The sequence below is a fragment of the Capsicum annuum genome, chromosome 8 (assembly GCF_002878395.1).
Source record: "Capsicum annuum cultivar UCD-10X-F1 chromosome 8, UCD10Xv1.1, whole genome shotgun sequence".
In the NCBI taxonomy this organism is placed as follows: domain Eukaryota; kingdom Viridiplantae; phylum Streptophyta; class Magnoliopsida; order Solanales; family Solanaceae; genus Capsicum; species Capsicum annuum.
In genome coordinates, this window is record NC_061118.1 from 67,007,374 (window position 1) to 67,031,719 (window position 24,346).

At 37.6% G+C, this 24,346-nt stretch overlaps 1 non-coding gene across 1 annotated transcript; it reads right to left on the bottom strand.

Annotated features, from left to right (window-relative positions):
• Positions 1-10,735: 10,735 nt before the first annotated feature.
• LOC124886767 lies at positions 10,736-10,842 on the bottom strand. The gene has a single exon (XR_007044178.1). It is a non-coding gene; the product is annotated as a small nucleolar RNA R71 (small nucleolar RNA).
• Between the last annotated feature and the right edge of the window lie 13,504 nt (positions 10,843-24,346).

Below are 24,346 nucleotides of genomic sequence, written 5' to 3' on the forward strand. Positions count from 1 at the left end.
TCTAGCCACTCATAGTCATAATCATGATCCAAAAAGTTGAATACATAATATAATCTAAAAAAAAGCTAAAGAAATAATGGAAAAACCTAAAAGAAACGTGTAGTAGCAGCTCTTTGATATTCCAAGACGTCCAAAGATAATAAAAAATGTGTACAATGATGTATTTATAGCACCAGAGTAAGTCAAAGCCCCGTAGGACAAGGATTCCAACAATTTTACGAGCATGGGAGTAGAGGGGGCGCCGCCCTAGGTATTGCACCGCTCCAGATAGGGCTGAGCCTGCTGTAGAGTGTCACTCCATCTAGGGCTAATCCTGCTTTAGAGCCCCGCTATGGATAGGGCATCGTAAGCTCATCACCTTAACTCTCTGGAAGTTGCTTCCGAAATTTTGACTAAGTGTTGATTGTCCAATGGTTTGTCCCTTGACTTGTGGTGTATTTACCATGGATTTCCAGCCTTTATATCATCAATATATCACCATATTCGGCTAAAAAATCTTCCTACTTAACCACACACCATGATCTAGAGACAATCACAACATAATATCCACGGCGATGAATAAAAACAAGAGCTAAGACTACGCTAGTCCATGTTGATCTTCCACTTATTGTTCCATCTCTACACTTAATCAAATTGAACTTTGCACTTTACCAACAAGTTATTCCACTTATAGTTACACATTTAAACCATTTGCAAGCCTTTAAAGACAATAGAATCTAATGGAATCGACTAGACAAGCACCTAGCTCAAGCTAGTAACACTAGTTTCCTCGATTGAACTCTATATGACTCATTTAAGTAAAAACTTGTTTGAAAATACATTGAACCATTGTAAACACGTACTTTAACACTTATCTGCACATTTATCTCAGTATCAACCCATTTAGCATATGAATAATCCTCAAAACATGGCTAAAAAGTCTACAATAGTGACACTAGAATGTATAAATATACCCAACATCAAATGATCACATAATGTAACACATAGACAACATATTTCTAAGAAAGTACCACCAAATACAATTTAACAACTACCTTTATCCCTAGCATAAGTATTCCATTTAGCCTTTTTCAAACAACACTACATTTAGTCAAGTGAAAGTCAATATAGAAAAATACCTAGTCCAACCATGACTGCCAATAATAACTAAGTCAACAAACCCCGACTCTATAACAATAACTTACACCTTACCTGATTGTCACGGCACAAACCCAGGCCTAGCCATAATGGGTATCTCAAATCCACCATGGGCTGGATACCATCCCCTTAGCATTACCTCAAGAGCATATACATGTAAATAGCGGAAGCCAATCAAATAGTAATATGAATAGATAAGTCAAATGACAAATTTATGAATCCAAACTAACAACCCACACTTTTCCACAAAAGCCGATAAACTGATAATATTAACTAAGTCGGGAAATGCCCCCGACTATAACAAAAAAAGAATCCGATTAACTAGGATAAAAGAAGCATGTGAAATGACCGGACCTTTCGAAGGATGGAGGCTCACAACTTGACAACAAACCAACGGATATACCAAACCACCTAGCATTGTATAGGAGCAACAGAAAAGCCCTTGAACCCTACATCATGAAATGATGAAGCATCCAGGGATAGTTAGTAGGGAAAACCATGGAAAGGCTAAAGAAACCTAGGTTATAACCATTCCAATGTATATATATATATATTGATATATTTATATATAATATGTGTACCAAGAACATGGTCACATTGAGCCATAATGCTGATAAACGGTGTTTCCAATGTTGATTTCCCCAGTATCTACACCTTCACGGTAGTTAAATAATTCTCTTGAAGCCCAAATTAAAATAGTTGCACATAAACCAACCATTAACCCATGAGTCATTTATTAAGGTATTTAACAATATGGTATCGTCATACTAATATGCTGTCAAGGTAATTTAATTATACAAAACCAGTCCATATACCTAAACTGACTTCTAAGTTCCATTTAAATCCAGAACCAAGTCCAATAAGTCCATCCAAAATTATATTCATTTATTTATCCTTTAATGCAATGAAATGGGCTCAAAATACAAGTTAAACCATGCAATTATCCATATTCAAAATTAAGTTTACAAAATGGATTGAGGTTAATGTCATTATCAAGCCAAAAAGTCCATCAATTTTGGGAAACCCACATCCCCCATTCCACCCATTAAAACAATGCACCATTCAGTTCCAAAACTATAAATTAAAGAATGAATTATCCATTTAAAACACAGGACAAGTGTTTCAAGTGGAAAAAAACCAAAATATCTCAACCCAATTTAAAACCCATCAATTCCATTCTCATGCATATTCAATAATTTAATGCCACAATGTAAAATTACAAGTTCAAGATGATCAAAATGTCTGAAATACCAACGAATTTAAAGAGGATTGGATGTTTGGAGCTTGAATGTTGAATTCGCTATAAAATCCTTGAGTTTTCTTGGGTTTTGAGTTGAAGAGGAAAAAAAATGGTTTTGATCTTTGAAGATAGAAGGAAAATGGGTTATTTAATGTTTAAAAGTCTTGACAGGGGTAAAAAGACAAATATCCGTTCACCCCAAGTGAAAAAAATGGATGAAATTAACATAAGAGCATGGCACGCCGGCCTCCGTCCCACGCCCTTATTATGGAGGTTAATCCTCCGTGGCACGCTACAATCATGGAGGCTTACTGCCTTAGGATCCCAAAATGACCCCAAACCCCTTCAAAAGTTCTATAACTTTTCCAAAGCACCCTTTTAACATCCCTAGTCTCACCTACCTCAAACCACCTAACAAGAGTACACCTCCTACCATAAAGAGCCTCAAAAGGAGCTATTTGGATGCTGGAATGATAACTATTATAGTAAATGAACTCAATGAGGGGCAAGTAATCAAACCAACTAATTTTAAAATTAATCACACAGGCCCTTACTATATCCTCGAAAATTTGAATAGTCTATTCCGCTTGTCTATATTTTTTAGGGTGGAAAGCAGTGCTAAGATTCACATATGTACCCAAACCCTTTTTAAATGCATGCTAGAACTGAGATGAAAACTGTGTACCTTGGTCTGAAATAATAGATACCGTTGCCCTATGTAACTTAACTATCTCTTAAATGAACAACTTAGCATAATCTTCTCCTAGTTAGTCCTCACAGGAAAAAAGTGAGCTGACTTAGTCATTCTATCCATAATGACTAAAATAGAATCATAGTTATTGAGAGATTGCGGAAGACCCATAATGAAATCCATATTAATTGTTTTCCACATCTACATGGGTAACTCTATCTCTTGAGATATTCCACCAGGCCTCAAATGCTCAATATTAACCTGCTGACAAACCATGCTCTTAGCCATAAAGTTAGCCACATCTCTTTTTATATTATTCTACCAGTAGATTTTCTTCAAGTCTTAATACATACTTAGTCAAACCTGGATGAACTGTATATCTAGACTCAAGAGCCTCAACAAAGATCCATAGCCAATCAATATCAGGATTATACAACCTTCCTTAATACCTCAAGATGCCATTTCCCCTAATTTTTAATGCCACAAACCTTTGCTGACCCACATAATCCTCTATCTGCATAAGTATGTGATCAAAAGCCTGCTTCTCCTTCACATCATCACCAAGAGATGATTTAACCAATTCATGAAAAACTACTCCTCCATCTTAGAGTTAAAAAATGGTCTCCCATGTTAGCCAACTTGTGAATATCCTTTAGCAATCCTCTTTTCTCCTCTTCAACATGAGATAAGCTCCCCATAAACAAACAGCTAAGAGTATTAGCAATAATATTAGCTTTACCTAGATAATAGTAAAGACTTCTATTGTAGTCCTTAAGTAATTAGAGCCACCGCCTCTGCCTAAGATTTAAATACTTCTAAGTAAATACATACTACAAGATCTTTTGGTTTTAATAAATATCCACATGCACTATATATGGATAATGACACTATTTCTTTAACGCAAAGACCATAATCGCCAACTCTGGATCGTGTGTTAGGTAATTTGTCTCATGAACCTTAAGTTTTCTAGAAGCATAGGCTACAAACTTACCATGCTACATTGAAACATTACCTGGTCCTACATAGGATGAATCACACTACACAACAAAACCATCAGTACCCAGGGTCAAAACTAGCGCAAAAGTCAACCTATCCTTCAACTTCTCAAAACTACCTCACAAGCATCGAACCACAAAAACTTAACCTTTTTTTAAGTTAACTTCTTTAGCAGCACAACAATAGATGTGAACTTTCCCCAAATCTCCTATAATACCCAACCAAGCCTAATAAGCTCCTAATCTCAGTTGGATTCAAGGGTCTAGGCCACTTCTTAACTGCCTCAACTTTTTGTGGATCTACTTTGATCCCTCCATTAGAAACAACGTGCCCAAGAAAGGTCACAACACTTAGCCAAAACTCACACATAGAAAATTTTGCATACAACCTCGAGTCTTCAAGCATCTAAAATACAATTTGGAGGTGATTGACATAATCCTCCTTAAACTTATAGTACACCAAAATGTCATCAATAAAGACTAACAAGTAAATCCAAAAATTTCCTAAAGACCCAATACATAAGATCTAGAAAGCATCCAAAGCATTAGTCAACCCAAATGACATAACCAATAACTCATAATAACCGTACATGGTTTGAAAAGTAGTCTTGGGAATATCAATCTCCCTAATTTTCAAATGATGGTAGCCCAAATGAAAATCAATCTTAGAGAAATACCTTGCACCCTAGAGCTGATCGAATAGGTCATCAATCAAGGAAAGAGGATACTTATTCTTTACTATAACCTTTTTCAACTAATGATAGTTTATACACATTCGAAGAGACCCAACTTTCTATTGCACAAAAAACATAGGAGCACTCCACAGAAAAACACTAAGGCAAATGAAACCCTTTTCAAAGCGATCTTTCAACTTCTTCTTAAGCTTCTTTAATTTAGCCAGAGCCATCTTATAAGAAGGAATGGAAATAGGGTGAGTATCTGGTAGAAGATCAAAACCAAAATCTATCTCCCTATAGGGAGGAATTCTAGAAAGATCAATGAGAAAAATATTAGGTAATATATTAACCATAGGGACAGATTTCAAAGAAGGACTTTTAGAGTTAGAATATTAGCCCAAACTAGATAGTGAAGGAATCCATTCAAAATTATTTTCTGAGCTCTAAGATAAGAAATAAACCTCCTTTAAGGCACTAAGGAACTCCCCCTTATCAATTACTAGTTCATTAAGAGTATAGGAATTGACCTTTTGGGTCCTATAATCTAAAGAACAATCCATCTGAAAGATTACATCAAAATCCACCATATTAAGTCCTATCAAATCCACTAATGTCTCCCTATAAAAGATAGACACCACAAAACCTCTATAGATTCTTCTAGCAATAATAGACTTACCTACGAGAGTAGAAATAGAAAATGGGTCAGAAATATTTTCAGGACCAAAACTAAAGTATACAACCAAATAAAGAGTCACATAAGATAGGGTAAAACCCAGATCAAGCAAAGAATAAACATCACAAGATAAGAGCTACAATATACCAGTGACAATATCAGGGGATGCCTGATACGCCCAAATTATAACTTTCTCATGAAATTATAAGTGGTCGTTGTCAAATATAAAACTCAACAAAGGTTGGGGTTGAATCCCATAGGGAATACTTGTGCAAATAAGTAATCTAATTCTTAATGGACTATTGATCTAAGGTTCCAGAATAAAGGGTGGTTTAATGTGTTAATAATATTCCTTCATTCTTCTATCATGTAGAGATACAACTAATGAGAGGTAATACAAGTACAATTCAATCAGAATGAGGCAACTAGAGTTATGCTCAATAAGATGTTCAAACAGTTGGGGTTGTGAATTAGTGTTTGATTTCTAACTTCTAATTTCAATTGCAAAAAATATTGAATTCTAAGGATTACCTCCTTGTTTCTTAACCTAATGGGTATTTCACCCTTTACTTCTTTTGAACTTAAATGAATTTTGTATTATCCAATAGAGTTCTCATGAGGGTTGATCCCGTTTGGGCACTAACCCTTAACCCAAAGGGTAAATCTATAGATTTTATGTGAATTACCTCTTTTACCAATATTCACTTTCTTGTTTAGAAAAATGCTGCTTATGGGCTCACTTCTCAAGTTTGGAACCAAGAGATTTTATTATAATGAAGAGACATTCATGCAATTTAGATAGACGTTAGAAATCAAATGGATTCACAACCCTAAATAGCTCTCTACATCAAGGCTCCCATAACCCTAGTTATGGGAGTTTACCCACTCATCTCCATATAAGATATTAAAGACATATTGAAGTTCATAAATAGCTTTAAGAGAGTACTTACAAAATTTATAATACTGTTCTTCTCAATCTTAAATGGATAATATGGAAATAATAATCAGATCTCAGGTTCTAGCTTTTAATCTATAAAAAAGTGTTATAATGCTCTCAATAGAGGAGAAAGTATGATACTCTTGTCAAAAGTCCCAAAATAAAACCTAATACTTAGTATTTATATGATTCTAGGATTGGGGTTTTAAAATTTAAACTTGAAATTACCGTGTCATGCTCGACGAGTCGAGGATGGTTCGTCGCTGAGGTGATGGTTAGTCGCTTGGACCGTCTCAGAAATAGAAGGCAGTGTAACTGAAAGTACCACAGCGGTCCAAGCGATGGACCGTCGCTGAAGTTCCAGTGATACTACATTCTATTTTTTACAACAGCTGGGCCGATGGTTCATAGCAGAGTTGACGGTCCATCGCTTGGACCGCTGTGGTACTTTCAGTTACACTGCCTTCTACTTCTGAGGGATGGTTAGGTCGATGGTTCATCGCAGGGTCGACGGTCCAATGCCTAAGTCGTTGCTTGTCATTTTTTTCTTGTTTTTACCAGTTTATCCAAGTTGTTCTTCATGCTCAGCTCTTGTCGTAAAAACACAAAAGTCCAATGTTAAATACCGCAATAGTTGCTTGAAATTATAGAATTATCCTAATAAAAAAGCCCAAAAAGTTCTGTCAAAATCCAAAACATCAACACTCTCAACTTATGGCAATTTCTTGTCCTCAAGCAACTCAAAACCAAGATGTATATATGAACGACATCATGATGGGTATTTCCCAGTCAAACCAGCACGATCATACAATTATTCAATTGGCTATTCGGCTATGTTATCTCAACACATATGGATCTACTACTGGCATTAACTACAAATCAACATATTACAGCCACATATACAATACCCCCCAAAAAATGTAGACCAGGTATAACTCAATATGCCCTCTCAATCAAAAAAGTCCACCTCACATTATACAATCAAGTCATGGACGAAACTAAGACTCTCACTCTCAGAAAAGAAGTTACAAACATAGTGCACACCCAAATCTTGCCCTTATCATCTAACGTTCTCTCATGATTGACTTGTCAAGATCAAGAAGGACTTGCTAAGATTTATAATGAGGTTTTAATCTTGGTGAGGGTTGATCATTTGGAAGAGTGACTTAAATTCCAAAACTTCACTCTCTTTACCCTTTTTGGTAGCTAGTCATCAGGATTACAGTTCTTTCGCTCATTTACAATCTTTATTATCCATCCAAGACCTTGCCATAAACTAGTTTTTTTCATTTTTTAGAAGAACAACAGCATCAGCTACCCTTAACTTATGCTAATGTAGTTAGTTGAGGTACCCAATATCTATTTAGATATCTAACTAGACTAAGGCTGGATGCTACCTCTCAAATCATATTTAACTCGCTCTTCGAGGCCACTAGCAATCCAACACTAGCCACCCTCAACTTAGGCAATTTGCCTAACTTGAAGTGCACAATGTCCGAAATTGGACTGGGGCCAAAGCTAAGTGTTAACACCTTCTAGAGAGTGAATCAAGCTTATTTGGGTAGAGCAAACACTAATAAAGCTCAACAGGGCTTACAAAGGAAACAAAATGTTTTTGGTGGGTCATTATTTTTGCTGAGTGGACTAACAAAACAAGGAGACCTACTATCCTATCTTATTGGGTCAAACAAACGACAATATCTAATGAGTTGGGAAAGTTCTAGGGGTAACAATTATGCCAGAACTATTCAAATATTTACACACACAGGCACTGAGTTAATTCCTATCACACTAACTCTTGGGATGCATATCACATAGTTATGCTTTGCTTTACTCTACATTCCAATGCCAGTTTCAGAGTCACAAACGGTTGCATAACACTTTACCATATGGTAAGAAGAAATAATTATACAATTTTTTTTAAGAAATTAAAATACTTTGCCAAAATCCTATCATCCATATATACACAATGATGCCAACATAACAGAAAATTACTTATATAAAAAATCACTTGATGGTATTTACAGAATATCACATGAAAATTAAAATGTAATCTAGACGTACTGGTTCTCCTAGATAAAACATGATGGAAAAGAACATCGGCAACAAAAACTCCCATGGTATAAGTATCTTCAATACATGCAATGTCTTCAATACATGCAAAGTAAGAACAAAGGGAGGAAAATACTTGTACAACCTTTCAGTCAGATGAGGATTTAGTCAAATGGCCTGAGGCTGCTTTAGACTCATCTTCAGCAATATTAACCCCTATGGTGGTAGAGGTCCTCACATCAATATCCTTCGAAATTGGAGGGATCTCATGGTGAATAGGGTTAGAAATTGGCCTCCTAGCTGGGGATGAACTTATGGAAACATCAGTAGCTTTATTTTGCAGTCTCTTTTTCTGCCTTTTCTCTGTTCTCTTTGACCTCTTAAAAGCTTTCTGTATCTCATAATCCTTCCTCTCTTTCGGTGACATGGCTTTAAGTCTCTTTTTTTAGGTGCTCTCTTTGCAGCTTTCTCAGTTTTTTGATCTATCTCTACTAGTTTCTTACCCTTGTCTTTACGGTCTTCCCATTAAGTCAACAAGACCTTTATCCTCATCACCTGTGATTTAGGCTGGATCAAACATGGATTGTTGCGGCTGCCATTTTAGCTCTATTATATTTGCCTGGGCCTGTCTAAATCCACCATAAATTTGGCAAAATCTAGGATGGACATGGAAATTGAGTTGCTTCTCCATATCATCCATTCTTAGCTGAATGTTCCTGAAAGAACATACTGCTACCTCTATAATTCTTTCAACAAAGAGTTTGAAATCCGCCTCCATATAGCTAACTGCTTTACAAACCTTTTTTGGGCTTGGACCGACTTTGCAAAGTTCTCTTGATTCAGCCTGTATTCAGAATATTGGGATGGAACTGACGTAGAATCTGTAGTCCCACCCATAGGCATTGAATTTGAACCTACAGATGTGGTAGGAGACAGATACGTAGCAAGAGGTAATGGCATACCTAAAGAAATCTCTGATGATTCAGGAATTAGTGCCAACTGAGTCTAATAGGATGGAGGTTTGTTGACCGTCATATTGAACCTTGAGGCATCCCTTGTCTTCTAAATATATTTTTTATGCATTACCCGAACCTCATTATCAGTTCCACTGATTAAAGGGATTTTTGCCTTCCTGCACAAATATATGATAAGACATGGAAATGGCAGTGCAGTGGTGGTTTAGTTAGAGTGGGTAAATAATTTATCGACAATAATGTGGCCAAAATACACAGTCAATCCTTTAATCAATGAACAACAATCACAACTTTATTTATTTCTAAGGGGTCATCACTGCCTGTTGGCATTAGCCTTAGTCTCATAATTACCCACTAGAACTTGGCCCTAAAGCTTAGGGACGACTTAGATATCCTTTCGCAGGGGTTGGGTAACCACACAGGCTTACCTTTCTATGTTAATATTCTTGCCAGCCAAGGCCTTTGGTTGATCGCCATAAATAATTGTTTACAACCATTGCTTGATTTTGTTTATTCTTAAACTGTTATTTCTAATTAATTACTTTATATTTTTATTCTCAAGTTCAAAATCATCTTGAAACTTTACAACACTTAATACTCATTGTCTAAAACTAAAAGTTGGTTAAATTTTTGATTCTCTAAATCACTTTATTACTTGAACGATCACGTGCACTTGCGTGTGCATCTGAGATGCAAAAAGTTTTTGGCACCGTTGTCGGGGACTAAGATAATTTGTAAATTGATAAATTTTTGGTTTTTGATTTTAAGTTTAAGTGTTAACGATTTGATCTTAGCGGTTGAAATTTTGCAGGTTTAGCTGAATCCAGGACTGGAAAGATATAAAGAACTGGTAGAGCCTTTTGTAGAACAAGAGCAAATCTTTCAACAAAGGCGAAGAATGGCTGAACAGTGAAATGAAATGATGGATCCAAATGCTAGGAATGTTCCACCTCCTGTCATTCCTGTTATTCTAGTTGTTCTTGCTAAAGTAGCTACTAGACCTATTCATGAGGTGGCAATCCCACTTACAAAAAATGTGACGAGCAATATTCTTAAGCCCGAACCGGCAGGTCAATTAGAATTGAAGTAGAATATGGTGTAATTACTTAATTCAACGGGGCAATTTCATGGACTTTCACACGAAGATCCGCAGCAGCTTAACAAACATTCTTGGAAATAAGCCATACATATACTCCTGAAGGGGTGAGTTCTGATTATATCAGGTTGACACTATTTTCCTTCTCTCTCATGGGGGAAGTAAAAAGGTGGCTACATGATGAACCACCACTCTCCATCACTTCATGGAAAGATCTTGCTCAGAAATTTCTTATTTGAATCTTTCCATCTGGGAAGACTGCACACTTGAGGAGCGAGATCTTGAGTTTCAAATAGAAAGAAGAAGAGAATATCTACCAAGCTTGGGAGAGATTTAAGGGTATGCTCAGAAATTTCCCTCACCATCATCAGTCAAACGTTGTTCTTGTGCATACTTTCATTAAAGGATTGGAGTCAAACATGAATATTCTCTTGGATTTAAAAGTAGGTAGAATGGATCTTGAGAAGATGTATGAAGAATTTTAAACACTGTTGAATTGGATTCACAAGGGAATCCTGACTGGCTTGCTGATTTAAGGAGTACTACTAGGAAATTACAGGGGTATTGGAGGTATATCAGTTCACAGCGCTACAGTTACAAATCACGGCTATGCAAAATCATATGATTACTCAGCTTAATAACATAAAGTTGGGTGTTACTCAACCAGTAGCTACAACAAATATAGTCCAATAGGTAAATTCTTTGTGTGAGGTTTGCGGAAGTAGTGAGCATGTAGCTGATGCTTGCATGGCTAATTTGGATTCTGTCAACTATATGGGGAATGCAAATCAATAAGGATTATAAAGTTTTGGTAACACTTATAATCCCAAATGGAGGAACCATCCCAATTTCTTATGGGGTGGAAATCAAGAAAAAAATACAAATCAATATAAGGGACCAGTGTAACCAAATCCAAAACTATCTCAGAATACTTAGGTGACTACTCAATATAGCAATATGGAGGAATTGATGAAGCAGTTTATGGCTCAACAAGCATAATTTGCAACTGAAATTAAGACTCAGGCATAGTTTGTAGCTGAGTTGAAGAGTCAATAATTTCTTACAAGAAATCTAGAGTTGTAACTGCGCCAAATTGTAGTAGCACAAAATACAAGACCTCAAGGAGCATTACCTAGAGAAATAGAGGCAAATCCTAAGCAGGTAAATACGGTTACAACAAGGAGTGGACTGCAAACTAAGGAGACAGTTCAGGAGAAGGTTAGACCCACAATCAATGATAAGGCTGTTAAAAATAATGTAGAGAAAAAATTCAATAAAAAAGTAGCAAGTTAAGAAATTCATATGGAGAAGAAGACTCTTCCCTTACCTTTTCCTCAAAGGGCAAGAAACATCAAGAGAAAGCTAGTTACAAGAAGCTTTTAGATCTTCTGAAGTAGGTTTAAGTGAATATTCCTGTTGTTGACATTCTTCAAAGTGTGCCAAATTATGAAAAATACCGGAAGGATATAGTTATGAATAAGAACCGGTTGACTGAATATGCTACAGTTGCACTTACTCTGAGTGTACTTCCAAGATTTAAAACAAATTGCCCACAAAGCTTAAGGATCCAGGTAGTTTCACCTTTCAGATTACCATTGGACAGACCATTAGTGTATGAGGATTGTGTGACTTAGGATCTAGCATAAATCTTATTCCTAGATCGTGGTTCCAGAAGATGGGTCTTGGGAGTCCCAAATCCACTACTATTATTTTACAGTTGACAGATCGGTCACTTGCTAGGCTGAATGTTATTATTGAAGATGTGTTGGTGCAAGTAGGATCTTTAATCTTCTGGTGGATTTTGTAATTCTTTATTAGGTTGATCCTATGGTTTTATTTAATTTAGGACGACGCTTCTTAGCAACGGGATAGTTACTAATTAATGTAGCAGCCAAAAAAATGACAATGCGAGGGCATGATAAAGTAAAAGTCTTTGATATGTACAAGGTGCTAAAACAGCCAGCTATATATGAGGAATTGTCATCTATATCGATCATTGATCTTACTTCAAATTGGAATTTGCTGTTGTCTGATGATCCATTAGAATGATCTTTGATGGGTCATGATCTTTATGGAGATGTGGAGGCATTGAAATTGGTTCAGGTTATGAATTTGGCAGTGATTGAGATGAACAAAGTGCCTGTCGAACCATTGAATAGGCCAATTGGTCCATTGCCCAAGCACTCAATTGAAGAAGCTCCTAACTTAGAGCTTAAGGTTCTTCCTCCACATTTACAATATGTTTTTCTTGGTGATCAATATACTTTACCTTTTATTTTGTCTGCAGGGTTATCAGATGTATAGGTAAAGAAAGCTATAGTAGTTCTAAAAAGGATAAGAAAGGTGATTGATTGGTAGATGTCCAATATTACAGGAATCAATCTAGCATTTTGTAAGCATAACATCTACATGGAAGAGGGTTACAGACCTAGAGTGAAGCAAAAAAGAAGGTTGAATCTCGTGATTAAAAAGGTGGGAAGAAAAGAAGTGATTAAGTTGTTAGATAGTGGTATTGTCTACCCAATTTTCGATAGCAAATGGGTAAGTCTGGTGCACTGTGTACCTAAGAAAAAAGGGATGACTGTGATAATGAATGATCATAATTAGTTAATCCCTACACATATGGTGACCGGTTGGAGGATATGTATTGATTATGGGATGTTGAATGAAGCAACTCATAACGATCATTATCTGATTCCTTTCATTGACGAAATGTTGGATAGATTGGCGGGACAAGAGTATTATTGTTTCCTGGATGGGTACTCTGACTATAATCAGATAATCATAGCACCGGAAGACCAGGAAAAGAACACTTTCACTTGTCCTTATGGTATATACGCATTCAGACGCATGCCCTTCGGCCTATGCAATGCACCTGCTATATTCCAGAGATGTATGATGGCTATATTCTCCTACATGGTTGAAGACTTTGTGGAGGTATTCATGGATGATTTCTCTATGTATGGTAATGCTTTTAAAAAGTTCTTGCAGAATCTTGACAGAGTTCTAGCTCGATGCAAAGAGACAAACTTGGTGATAAATTAGGAAAAATGCCCCTTTATGGTTAAGGAAGGAACTGTCCTAGGGCATAAAAACTAATGAAAACGAATCAAGGTAGATAAGGCAAAGGTATAAGTGATTGAAAAATTGCCACATCCAGTCACAGTCAAAGTAGTGTAGAGTTCTTGGGACATGTAGGTTTCTATAGGAGGTTCATCCAAGATTTCTCAAGAATTGCAAGCCCCATGTGCAAATTATTGGGGAAAGAAGCCAAATTCAAGTTTGGGGTTTATAATACCCTACATGTTTCTAAGCTAGTAAGTGGATAAGTATTCCTATGTATGAAATCTCCTATCCTTTGATTCATACTTGAGTACATGACTTACAATGAATATCCTAGTGATAGGATAGATTATGATGTATTAAGCATGTTCATATGAGTCACTTAAGGTAATACAAGCTAAGAGTTTTTGAATCCATCAAGTTTTAATGATCGATTTTGCAAGGGTCATATTTGAATGAGTATAACTCGATGCTAATGTGGTATTTTGGCTGATTTAGACCCACCAAATTGTAGAGAATCGAATTAAATTTCCAACGATACCAATTTTGCCTTAATCCAATACCCGAGCAAAAAGTTATGCCCATTTTTGTGAGAGATAGTAAGTATAGGCGATTGGTTAGGCGCTGCCTAATCTAGCTTAGGCAGTCACTTGGGCACTGCCTAAGTCAATTCCAGGTGCCAAAAACACTCTGTTTTGAGTTAATTTAAGGGTAATTAAGTCTTTTAACACTCCTTACACATCCCTAAACTTAACACTACAAAATATATCGCTTCTAAACATATTACAACCCTATTTTCATCTCAAAGCTCATCATCTAAGAGCACTAAAGGAGAAAAACAACTAGGATTGCGTAACTAACCTTGAAGATCCGATTTTAAGGAAATTCCTTCATCAACCATCAAGAATCTTTCCTTCTAAGGTATGCGTGCGTTGATTTATGGATCCCTTTCATCCATAAAGTTCAAAAACCCTCTTTTTCATTATAAAGTATGATTTCTATATTGTTGGGTGTTGATGATCATTTTGTTTATATTGAGTGATTCCCAAGATGGAATTGTTATATGTTTTTTTGAATTTCATGATATCATATGAGTTAGAAACATGTAAATTTGGTTGTTCATGATGTATAATTTGATGATTTCACCTATGCTTAAGATGTGCATTTAAGGTGTTTGATAAAATGCCTAAGAAACTACAAATCATGCAATATAGCTAAATTGTGACGAAGTGAAGGATTCATGATATGCCCTTACGTTCCAATGACTTCTATGTTGTTAATGTGCCTTGTAAATGTTGTAATACTCATGAACTATTCTTATGAGATTATGCTATGTTTACTTGTAAATCCTACTTATGAACAAGATGTATGATAACCATGCAATCCACATGAACTTCCATGTAAATGGTATGTGTTGCCAATATGTTTATGCAATGAACATGATATTAAGATTGTGCAAGTACTTCCATGTGATATAAAATCCTTTCTATGCAATATATTGTTGATAACCATGCTTAGTATGAGATCCCTACTTATGATATTATAAATTATGGACTCTATTCTTATGATCAAGTCAATTATGTGTGTCAGTTTCCTTCCATCGACTCCTGGGGGTACTTGTACCCAAAAACTATAGCTGTGTGCCTAGATCCATGTCATGTTTCACAATATCTGAACTCAAGCTATGATTCCATTGACTTCAGTCAGTCATGTGACTCAGGAAAACCTCATGATCTTAGTCAGTTGTCAGATATCAGTAACATTCTGCCAGTCAATGGAATTCAGTAAGATTAAGTCATGCACAGTTAGTTATTCATGTCCAGTCCCTCCAGATGGGAGTAGAGGTTAGCACCGAGTGAACCCAAGGATGGGAACTCACCCTCCAGTTCAGGGTGTGATTCTTAGTAGTCATCCTTATGTTCTAGAACTACTTAACTAGTGTAGGTTAAGACATATTAACCTATTTGATTAGGGTTGATGAGGTGTCTTAACCCGTCAGTTTAGGGTTTCCATCATTCTTATTGAGTACCTGCCAGATAAGGGTCACTCACAGGCTGTCCTTACCTATGGCACGGTATTGAAACCCCTCCAGTCGGGGCAGAGATTGGACCTCAGCTTAGCCATAATGGCATACATGGGGCATTTGGTTAAACACTACTTCTCATAGTTTCAGTATCAGTCTCAGTAAAAGAACTTAGGGCGTTCTTCAGATTTTAGTATATATAGGATTGGCAGATATAGTCGTCCATGTTATCAGTTTCAGTATCAGTCATGACAATTATCAATAAACCATGTATTAACTTACAGGTCATGCTATCACGTATTCACGGTCCTAGTTTCTATATATGTGTGTTTGCATTCCCACGTTCATATTAGTCAGTCAGTATTGTTCATACATGAAACCTTTTATGTTTAGCCTACCTTCCTCGTATACTCATTACTCCAGTTATACTGACACATTTGCTCTATGGTGCTTTATTTTCATGTTACACCATAGGTTCTGAGACACGAGCTCTAGCCCAGCAGTGGCGGTAGCATTCCAGTCACAGAGACACAGTGAGTCCTTATTGATTTGAGGATAATATGATTTGATACATTTATTTATTTCTTTAGTTTAGTTTTACAGAGTTAGTTGGAGACATGTTCCTTCAACTTCTTATTCAAATTGTTTAGAGGCTTTTAGATTTATGTTTAGAATTATGTTCAGATTTATATTCAGATTTACGTTCAGATTGAGTTGTTTTGGGTATTTTCACCCATATGATTTTATCCAGTAACCTTATGGCCTTACAGTTATATGTATTCTACATTATTATATCATGATTTGTAGTATACAGGTACAGATATCAGATATGGGTTAGCTTTTGGTCCCTCGAGGTCATGGGCATCGTGTAGCATTTCGGTTTAGCAAATAGGGTTGTTACAAACTTGGTATCAGAGCCTAAGGTTCAATAGAGTCCTAGGAAGTCTGAAAGCCACATCTTGTAGAGTCTTGTACATGGGTGTGTTGCGCGCCCTAGTTAGGTGCGGGAGGCTATAAGATGTTTTAGGAACAGTCCCCTTTCTTCATTATTCATGTCATGCTAGTGAGCATAATCACAAGTTAAACTCTCAGTCTAATCCATTCTTCTCTTATTCCAGACCATGGCCCCAAAGAGAAGAAACCAGCCAGATCCTCAGCCCGAAGATCCTTTGGGCGAATATATTTCCCATGCGGAGTTTAGAGCCATATTTACCACACTTGCTCAGTCCATGGCTGCACAGACTAAATGGCCACCAGTCATTCCAGCCAATCCATTAGCCAATCCCAAGGCGGCTAGGGTTCTGGACTTCACTCGGATGAACCCTCTATCTTTCCATGGGTCTAAGTCTAATGAGGACCCTCAGGAGTTCATTGACCAAGTCCAGAAGGTCATTGACATCATGGGTGTTACTTCTAGTTAGAGTGCTCAGTTAGCCGCCTACCAGTTACAGGATGTTGCTCATGATTGGTTCAAATAGTAAAAGTTGAAGAGGTTAGATAATACAGGACCTATCGAGCGTGAGGAATTTGTCATAGCCTTCTTAGACAGATTCTTTCCCCAAGAGCTGAGGGAAGCCAAAGTTCTTGAGTTCATCAGCCTCAGGCAGGGAATATGATGGTAGGGAGTATTCTCTCAGATTTACTCAGCTATTCAGGATGATCCTCATGCGGTTGCAGACAATAGAGCTAAGATGAGCAAGTTTGTGTCAGGGGTCAATGATAGCGTGGTAAATGAGTATAGGTCTACAATGCTAATCAGTGATATGACCTCAGCATGACTCATGACCCATGCCCAGCAAGTAGAAGAGCAGAATTTTAAGACTAGGGAGAGGCAGAACAAGAGAGTAAGGTCAGGTAATTTTAACTTTGCTCACCCCAAGTTGGATGGAGGAAACCATTCACAGTTTCACTCCAATTCAGCCGTTCTAGCTCCTTCCTTAGCCAGTGCTCCAGTGGCGAAGTTCAGAGATGGCAATGAAAACAAAGCACGAGGCTCTAAATCTCGAGGCAGTGTTAGCAGTGGCAGAATGAATCCCCTTTGTCAGACTTGTGGTAAGAACCACACGGGTATTTGCAGAGCCGATAGTGATGTCTATTTTGGTTGTGGCACGCCAGGCCACAGGATTAGGAAGTGTCTGTAGTCAAGTCTTCAGGCTCAGCAAAATCATTCTACAGCTTAGTCTAGTTGCCCGAACCAGCAGGGTGCCATTTCCAGTGCTACCAGTGGGCAACACCCAAACAGACTCTATGCTCCTCTGTCCCGGCAGGATCAGGAAAATTCTCCTGATTTCATTACTGGTACGTTATAGATTTTCCATGTTCATGTTTATGCTTTGCTAGACCCAAGTGGATCTTTGTCTTTTGTTACTCCATACATAGCAGGCGATTTTGGAATCAGTCCCAAAGTCCTAGCAGAGCCCTTCTTATTCTCTACCCCAGTGGGTAAAACCATCATAACCCGGCGGGTATACAGGAACTGACCAGCTATGATATCTCAGAAATCCACGTCACTAGATTTAGTAGAGTTAGAGATGACTGATTTTGATATCATCCTCGGCATAGATTGGCTTCATTCCTGCTATGCCACAGTCGACTGCAGAAATAGGATAGTTCAATTTCAATTCCCGAATGAGCCCATCCTAGAGTGGAAGGGTAGCATTTCAGCGTTCAGGGGTCAACTTGTTTCCTACCTTCAGGCAAGATGAATGATTTCTAAGAGGTGTGTGTATCATCTCGTGCATGTTAAAGATTCCAGTTTTGAATCTCCCAGCCTCAAAATAGTCCCTGTTGTTAATGAATACTCAAATATCTTTCCCGAAGATCTTCCAGGCATTCCTATCGAAAGAGAAATATACTTCGGTATAGACCTTCTTCTGGATACTCAACCTATCTCTATTCCACCATATAGAATGGAACCAACAGAACTCAAGAAGCTAAAAGATCAGTTGAAGGATCTCTTAGATAAGGGATTCATTAGACCCAGTGTTTCCCTATGGGGTGCGCCAGTGTTATTCGTGCACAAGAAAGACGGTTCTCTCAGGATGTGTATTGATTATCGTCAACTCAACAAGGTCACGGTCAAGAACAGATATCCTCTTCCTAAGATTGATGATCTATTAGACCAACTTCAGGGTGTTAGTTACTTTTCCAAGATAGAACTCAAGTCAGGCTATCATCAGCTCAGAGTTAGAGAATGTGACATTTCGAAAACAGCTTTCCATACTCAATATGGTCACTTTGAATTTTTAGTCATGTCATTTGGTCTTACCAATGCCCCTGTAGCTTTTATGGATTTGATGAACCGTGTGTTCAAGCAGTACTTGGACATGTTTGTCATAGTCTTTATAAATGATATTCTGGTCTATTCTTGCACAGAGCGTGATCGTGCAGACCATCTCAAGACTGTTCTTCAGACTCTCAGGGATCACCAATTATTTGTGAAGTTCAGCAAGTGCGAATTTTGGCTAAGATCAGTAGCATTCCTTGGTTATATTGTTTTTGGTGATGAAATTAGAGTAGATCCTCAGAAAACTGAGGCAGTAAAAAACTGGACCCGTATCTCCATCAGATATTAGGAGTTTCTTAGGTTTGGCTAGCTATTATAGATGGTTTGTCGAGGGATTTTATTCTATTGCATCTCCCATGTCTAGATTGACTCAGAAGAAGATTAAGTTTCAGTAGTTAGATTCATACGAGAAGAGCTTTTAAGAGTTGAAGACTCGACTCACCTTCACTCTATTTCTAGCTATTCCGGATGGTTTAGATGGTTTTGTAGTCTATTGTGATGCATCCAGAGTGGGTTTAGGTTGTGTCCTCATGTAGCATGGTAAGGTCATAGTCTACACCTCCAGACAGTTAAAGACACATGAGAAGAATTATCCTACTCATGATCTTGAGTTAGCAGCGGTAGTTTTTGCCTTGAAGATTTGGAGGCATTATCTCTATGGAGTTCATGTAGATGTTTTCACAAACCATAAAAGCCTCCAGTATGTCTTTTCCTAGAAAGATCTCAATCTTCGCCAGAGAAAGTGGTTAGAGCTCTTGAAGGATTACAACATGAGTGTTCTTTATCATCTAGGCAAGGCCAATATTGTGGCCGATGCTCTCAGTCGACTCTCCATGGGTAGTATTTCTCACATTGAGGATGGTAAGAAAAAGATGGCTCAGGAGATCCATCAGCTTGCTAGACTAGGCGTTCGCTTAGTCGATTCTTCAGAGGGTGGTGTATGTGTTCATAGAAGTTCAGACTCATCTCTACTTCTAAGGTGAAAGAGAAACAAGACAGGGATCTTAGCCTTATCAAGCTCAAAGAGTCAATTCAGAATTAGAAAGTCGAGGTTTTCTCCCAAGGGGAAGATGGTGTTCTTCATTGTTAGGGTCATCGATGTGTTCCAGATGTAGCTAGATTGAGGCTGCGAATACTTGCAGAAGCGCATAATGTGCGAAACTCTATTCATCCAGGGGCCACTAAGATGTACCGTGACATGTGGGAGATCTATTAGTGGAGTGAGATGAAAAGATATGTTGCAGAGTTTATGGCTAAGTGATCTATATGTTAGCAGGTTAAGATAGAGAATTAGAAACCTAGTGGTTCCATGCAAGAGTTTACCATTACTACTTGGAAGTGGGAAGAAGTTAAGTTAACATAGACTTCGTGATGAGTTTGCCTAGAACTCTTTATCAACATGATTCAGTTTGGGTCATTATAGATAGAATGACTAAGTCAGCTCATTTCCTTCTTGTTCGTACTTCTTATTCCACCGAGGACTATGCCAAACTCTATATCAGGGAGTTAGGTTAGATGATGTTCCCCTATCTATCATCTCAGACAGAGGTATCCAGTTTACTTCTCACTTTTGGAAAGCATTCCAAAAGGGTCTCGGTAATCAAGTCCATCTCAGCACAACATTTCATCCTCAGACAAATGGTCAAGTAGAGAGGACCATTCAGACTCTTAAAGATATGCTAAGGGCGTGTGCAATTGACTTCAAGGGAAGTTGGGACGATCACTTGCTTTTGATTAAGTTTGCATACAACAATAGCTATCATTATAGTATTCAAATGGCTCCATTCAAAGCTCTCTATGGTAGGAGATGCAGATCTCCGATTGGTTGGTTCAAAGTTAGTGAGGCCTTAATCATAGGTCTTGACATAATATTCGATGCTTTAGAGAAAGTTCAGTTGATTAGAAAGAGACTCTGGGCTGCTTAGAGCCGACAGAAGTTCTATGCAGATGTTTGTAGAAAGGATCTCGAGTTTAAGGTCAATGACTATGTCTATCTTAAGATCTTTCCCACGAAGGGAGTGAAGAGGTTCGACAAGAAAGGGAAACTCAGTTCCCGATATATCGGTCCCTTCAGAATTCTTTATCGCTTTGGCAAGGTAGCTTATGAGCTTGAGTTGCCTTGAGATCTAGCCTCAGTACATCCAGTCTTCCATGTCTCTTTGCAAAAGAAGTGCATAGCTGACCCAGCAGTTTTTGTCCCTATTCAGAGCATCGACATTCAGAACAGCCTCTCCTATGAAGAGATTTGAGTCAAAATCTTAGATTATCAGACTCGTAGATTGAGGAACAAAGAAGTTTCTCTAGTCAAGGTTCTTTGGCAAAATTAGTCTCATGAGGGAGCTACTTGGGAAGTAGAAGCAGATCTGCGTAGCAAGTATCCTCACCTCTTCCTTGCCAATTCATATCAAGCTTAAGGTAATAGTTCTCCTTAATCTTATTAAGTTTCACGTTCATGTTTCCAGTATAAACTTGGTACCTATTAACCGTTTCATACTCAGTCATGCATTCATGTGTCACTTGTCCGTGCATCAGATATGCACGAGTTCAGTATGTTTAGCATGTCAATCATGAGATCAAGTTTCAGTTCTTCATGTTCACTTCAGGTTCTATTGTCTTGTATCCCTTCTCAGTAAATTCTCATTCGAGGACGAATGTTTCTAAGGGGGAGATATTGTAATACCCCACATGTTTCTAAGCTAGGAAGTGAATAAGTAGTCCTACGTATGAAATCTCCTATCCTGTGATTCATACTTGAGTAGATGACTTACAATGAATATCCTAGAGGTAGGATAGCTTATGATGCATTAAGCATGTTCATATGAATCACTTAAGGTAATACAAGCTAAGAATTTTTGAATCCATCAAGTTTTAGTGTTCGATTTTGCAAGGGTCATCTTTGAACAAGAATAACTCGATGTTAATGTGGAATTTTGGCTGATTTAGACCCACCAAATTGTATAGAATCTAATTAGCTTTCCAACGATACCAATTTCATCTTAATCCAATACCCGAGCGAAAAGTTATGCCCATTTTCGTGAGAGATAGTAAGAATAGGCGATTGGTTAGGCGCTGCCCAACTCAAGCATAGGAGATTGGTTAGGTGCCGCCCAACCCAAGCATAGGTGATTGGTTAGGTGCCGCCTAACCAAGCTTAGGCAATCACTTCGGCGCTGCCTAAGTCAATTCTAGGTGCCAAAAACACTCTGTTTTGAGTTACTTTAAGGGTAATTAAGTCTTTTAACACTCCTTACACGTCTCTAAACTTAACCCTACGAAATATATAGCTTCTAAACATATTACAACCCTATTTTTATCTCAAAGCTCACCATCCAAGAGCACTAAAGGAGAAAAACAACTAGGATTGCGTAACTAAGCTTGAAGATCTGATTTCAAGGAAATTCCTCCATCAATCATCAAGAATCTTTCCTTCTAAGGTATGCGTGAGTTGATTTATGGATCCCTTTTATCCATAAAGCTCAAAAACCCTCTTTTTCATTATAAAGTATGATTTCTATATTGTTGGGTGTTGATGATCATGTTGTTGATATTGGGTGATTCCCAAGATGGAATCGTTATATGTTTTTTTGAATTTCATGATATCATATGAGTTTGAAACATGTAAATTTGGTTGTTCATGATGTATAATTTGATGATTTCACCTATGCTTAAGATGTGCATGTAAGGTGTTTGATAAAATGCCTAAGAAACTACAAATCATGCAATTTAGCTAAATTGTGACGAAGTGAAGGATTCATGATATGCCCTTACGTTCCAATGACTTCTATGTTGTTAGTGTGCCTTGTAAATGTTGGAATACTCATGAACTATTCTTATGAGATTATGCTATGTTTACTTGCAAATCCTACTTATGAACAAGATGTATGATAACCATGCAATCCACATGAACTTCCATGCTATTGGTATGTGTTGCCAATATGTTTATGCAATGAACATGATATTAAGATTGTGCAAGTACTTCCATGTGATATGAAATCTTTTCCATGCAATACAATGTTTCTAACCATGCTTAGTATGAGATCCCTACTTATGATATCATAAATTATGGACTCTACTATTATGATCAAGTCAATCATGTGTGTCAGTTTCCTTCCATCGAGTCCTGGGGGTACTTGTACTCGAAAGCTATAGCTGTGTGCCTAGATCCATGTCATGTTTCACAATATCCGAACTCAAGCTATGATTCCATAGACTTCAGTCAGTAATGTAACTCAGGAAAACCTCATGATCTTAGTCAGTTGTCAGATATCAGTAACATTTCGCCGGTTAACGGAATTCAGTAAGATTAAGTCATGCACAGTCAGTTATTCATGTCCAGTCCCTCCAGATGGGAGTAACGGTTAGCACCGAGTGAACCCAAGGATGGGAACTCACCTGCCAGTTTAGGGTGTGATTCTTAGTAGTCATCCTTATGTTCCAGAACTACGTAGCCAGCATAGGTTGAGACATCATAACTCGTCAGATTAGGGTTGAGGAGGTGGCTTAACCTATCAATTTAGGGTTCCCACTATTCTCATTGAGTACCGCCAGATAAAGGTCACTCACAGGTTGTCATTACCCATTGTACGGTATTGACAACCCTCCTGTCGGGGCAGAGATTGGACCCCAGCTTAGCCATAACGGTATATATGGGGCATGTCGGTTAAACACTACTTCCCACAGTTTTAGTATAAGTCTCAGTAAATGAACTCACGGCATTCTTTAGATTTAAGTATATACAGGACTGTCAAATACAGTCGTCCATGTTATCAGTTTTAGTATCAATTATGAAAATTATTAGTAAACCATGTATTAACTTAAAGGTCATGCTATCACGTATTCACGGTCCTAGTTTCTATATATGTGTGTTTGCACTTCCATGTTCATATTAGTCAGTCAGTGTTGTTCATGCATGAAACCCTTTATGTTCAGCCTACCTTCCTCGTATACTCAGTACTCCAGTTGTACTGACGCATTTGCGCTATGGTGCTTTCTTTTCATGTTACACCATAGGTTCTGAGACATGAGCTCCAGCCCAGCAGTAGCGGTAGCATTCCAGTCGCAGAGACATAGTGAGTCCTCATTTCTTCGAGGACAATATGATTTGATACATTTATTTATTTCTTCAGTTTAGTTTTACGGAGTTAGTTGGATACATATTTCTTCAACTCCTTATTCAGATAGTTTAGAGGGTTTCAGATTTACATTCAGATTTATGTTCAGATTTATATTCAGATTTATGTTCAGATTTACGTTCAGATTGAGTTGTTTTGGGTATTTTTACCCACATGATTTTATCCAATTGAACCTTGTGGCCTTACAATTCTATGTATTCTGCATTATTATATCATGATTTGTAGTATACAGGTACAAATATTAGACATAGGTTAGCTTGTGGTCCCTCAGGGTCTGGGCACCATGTAGCATTCCGGTTCAGCGAATCGGGGTGTTACAGGGTTGAATGCTAAGAAGCCTTGGAAAAACTAAAGAAGAATTTGACTAAAG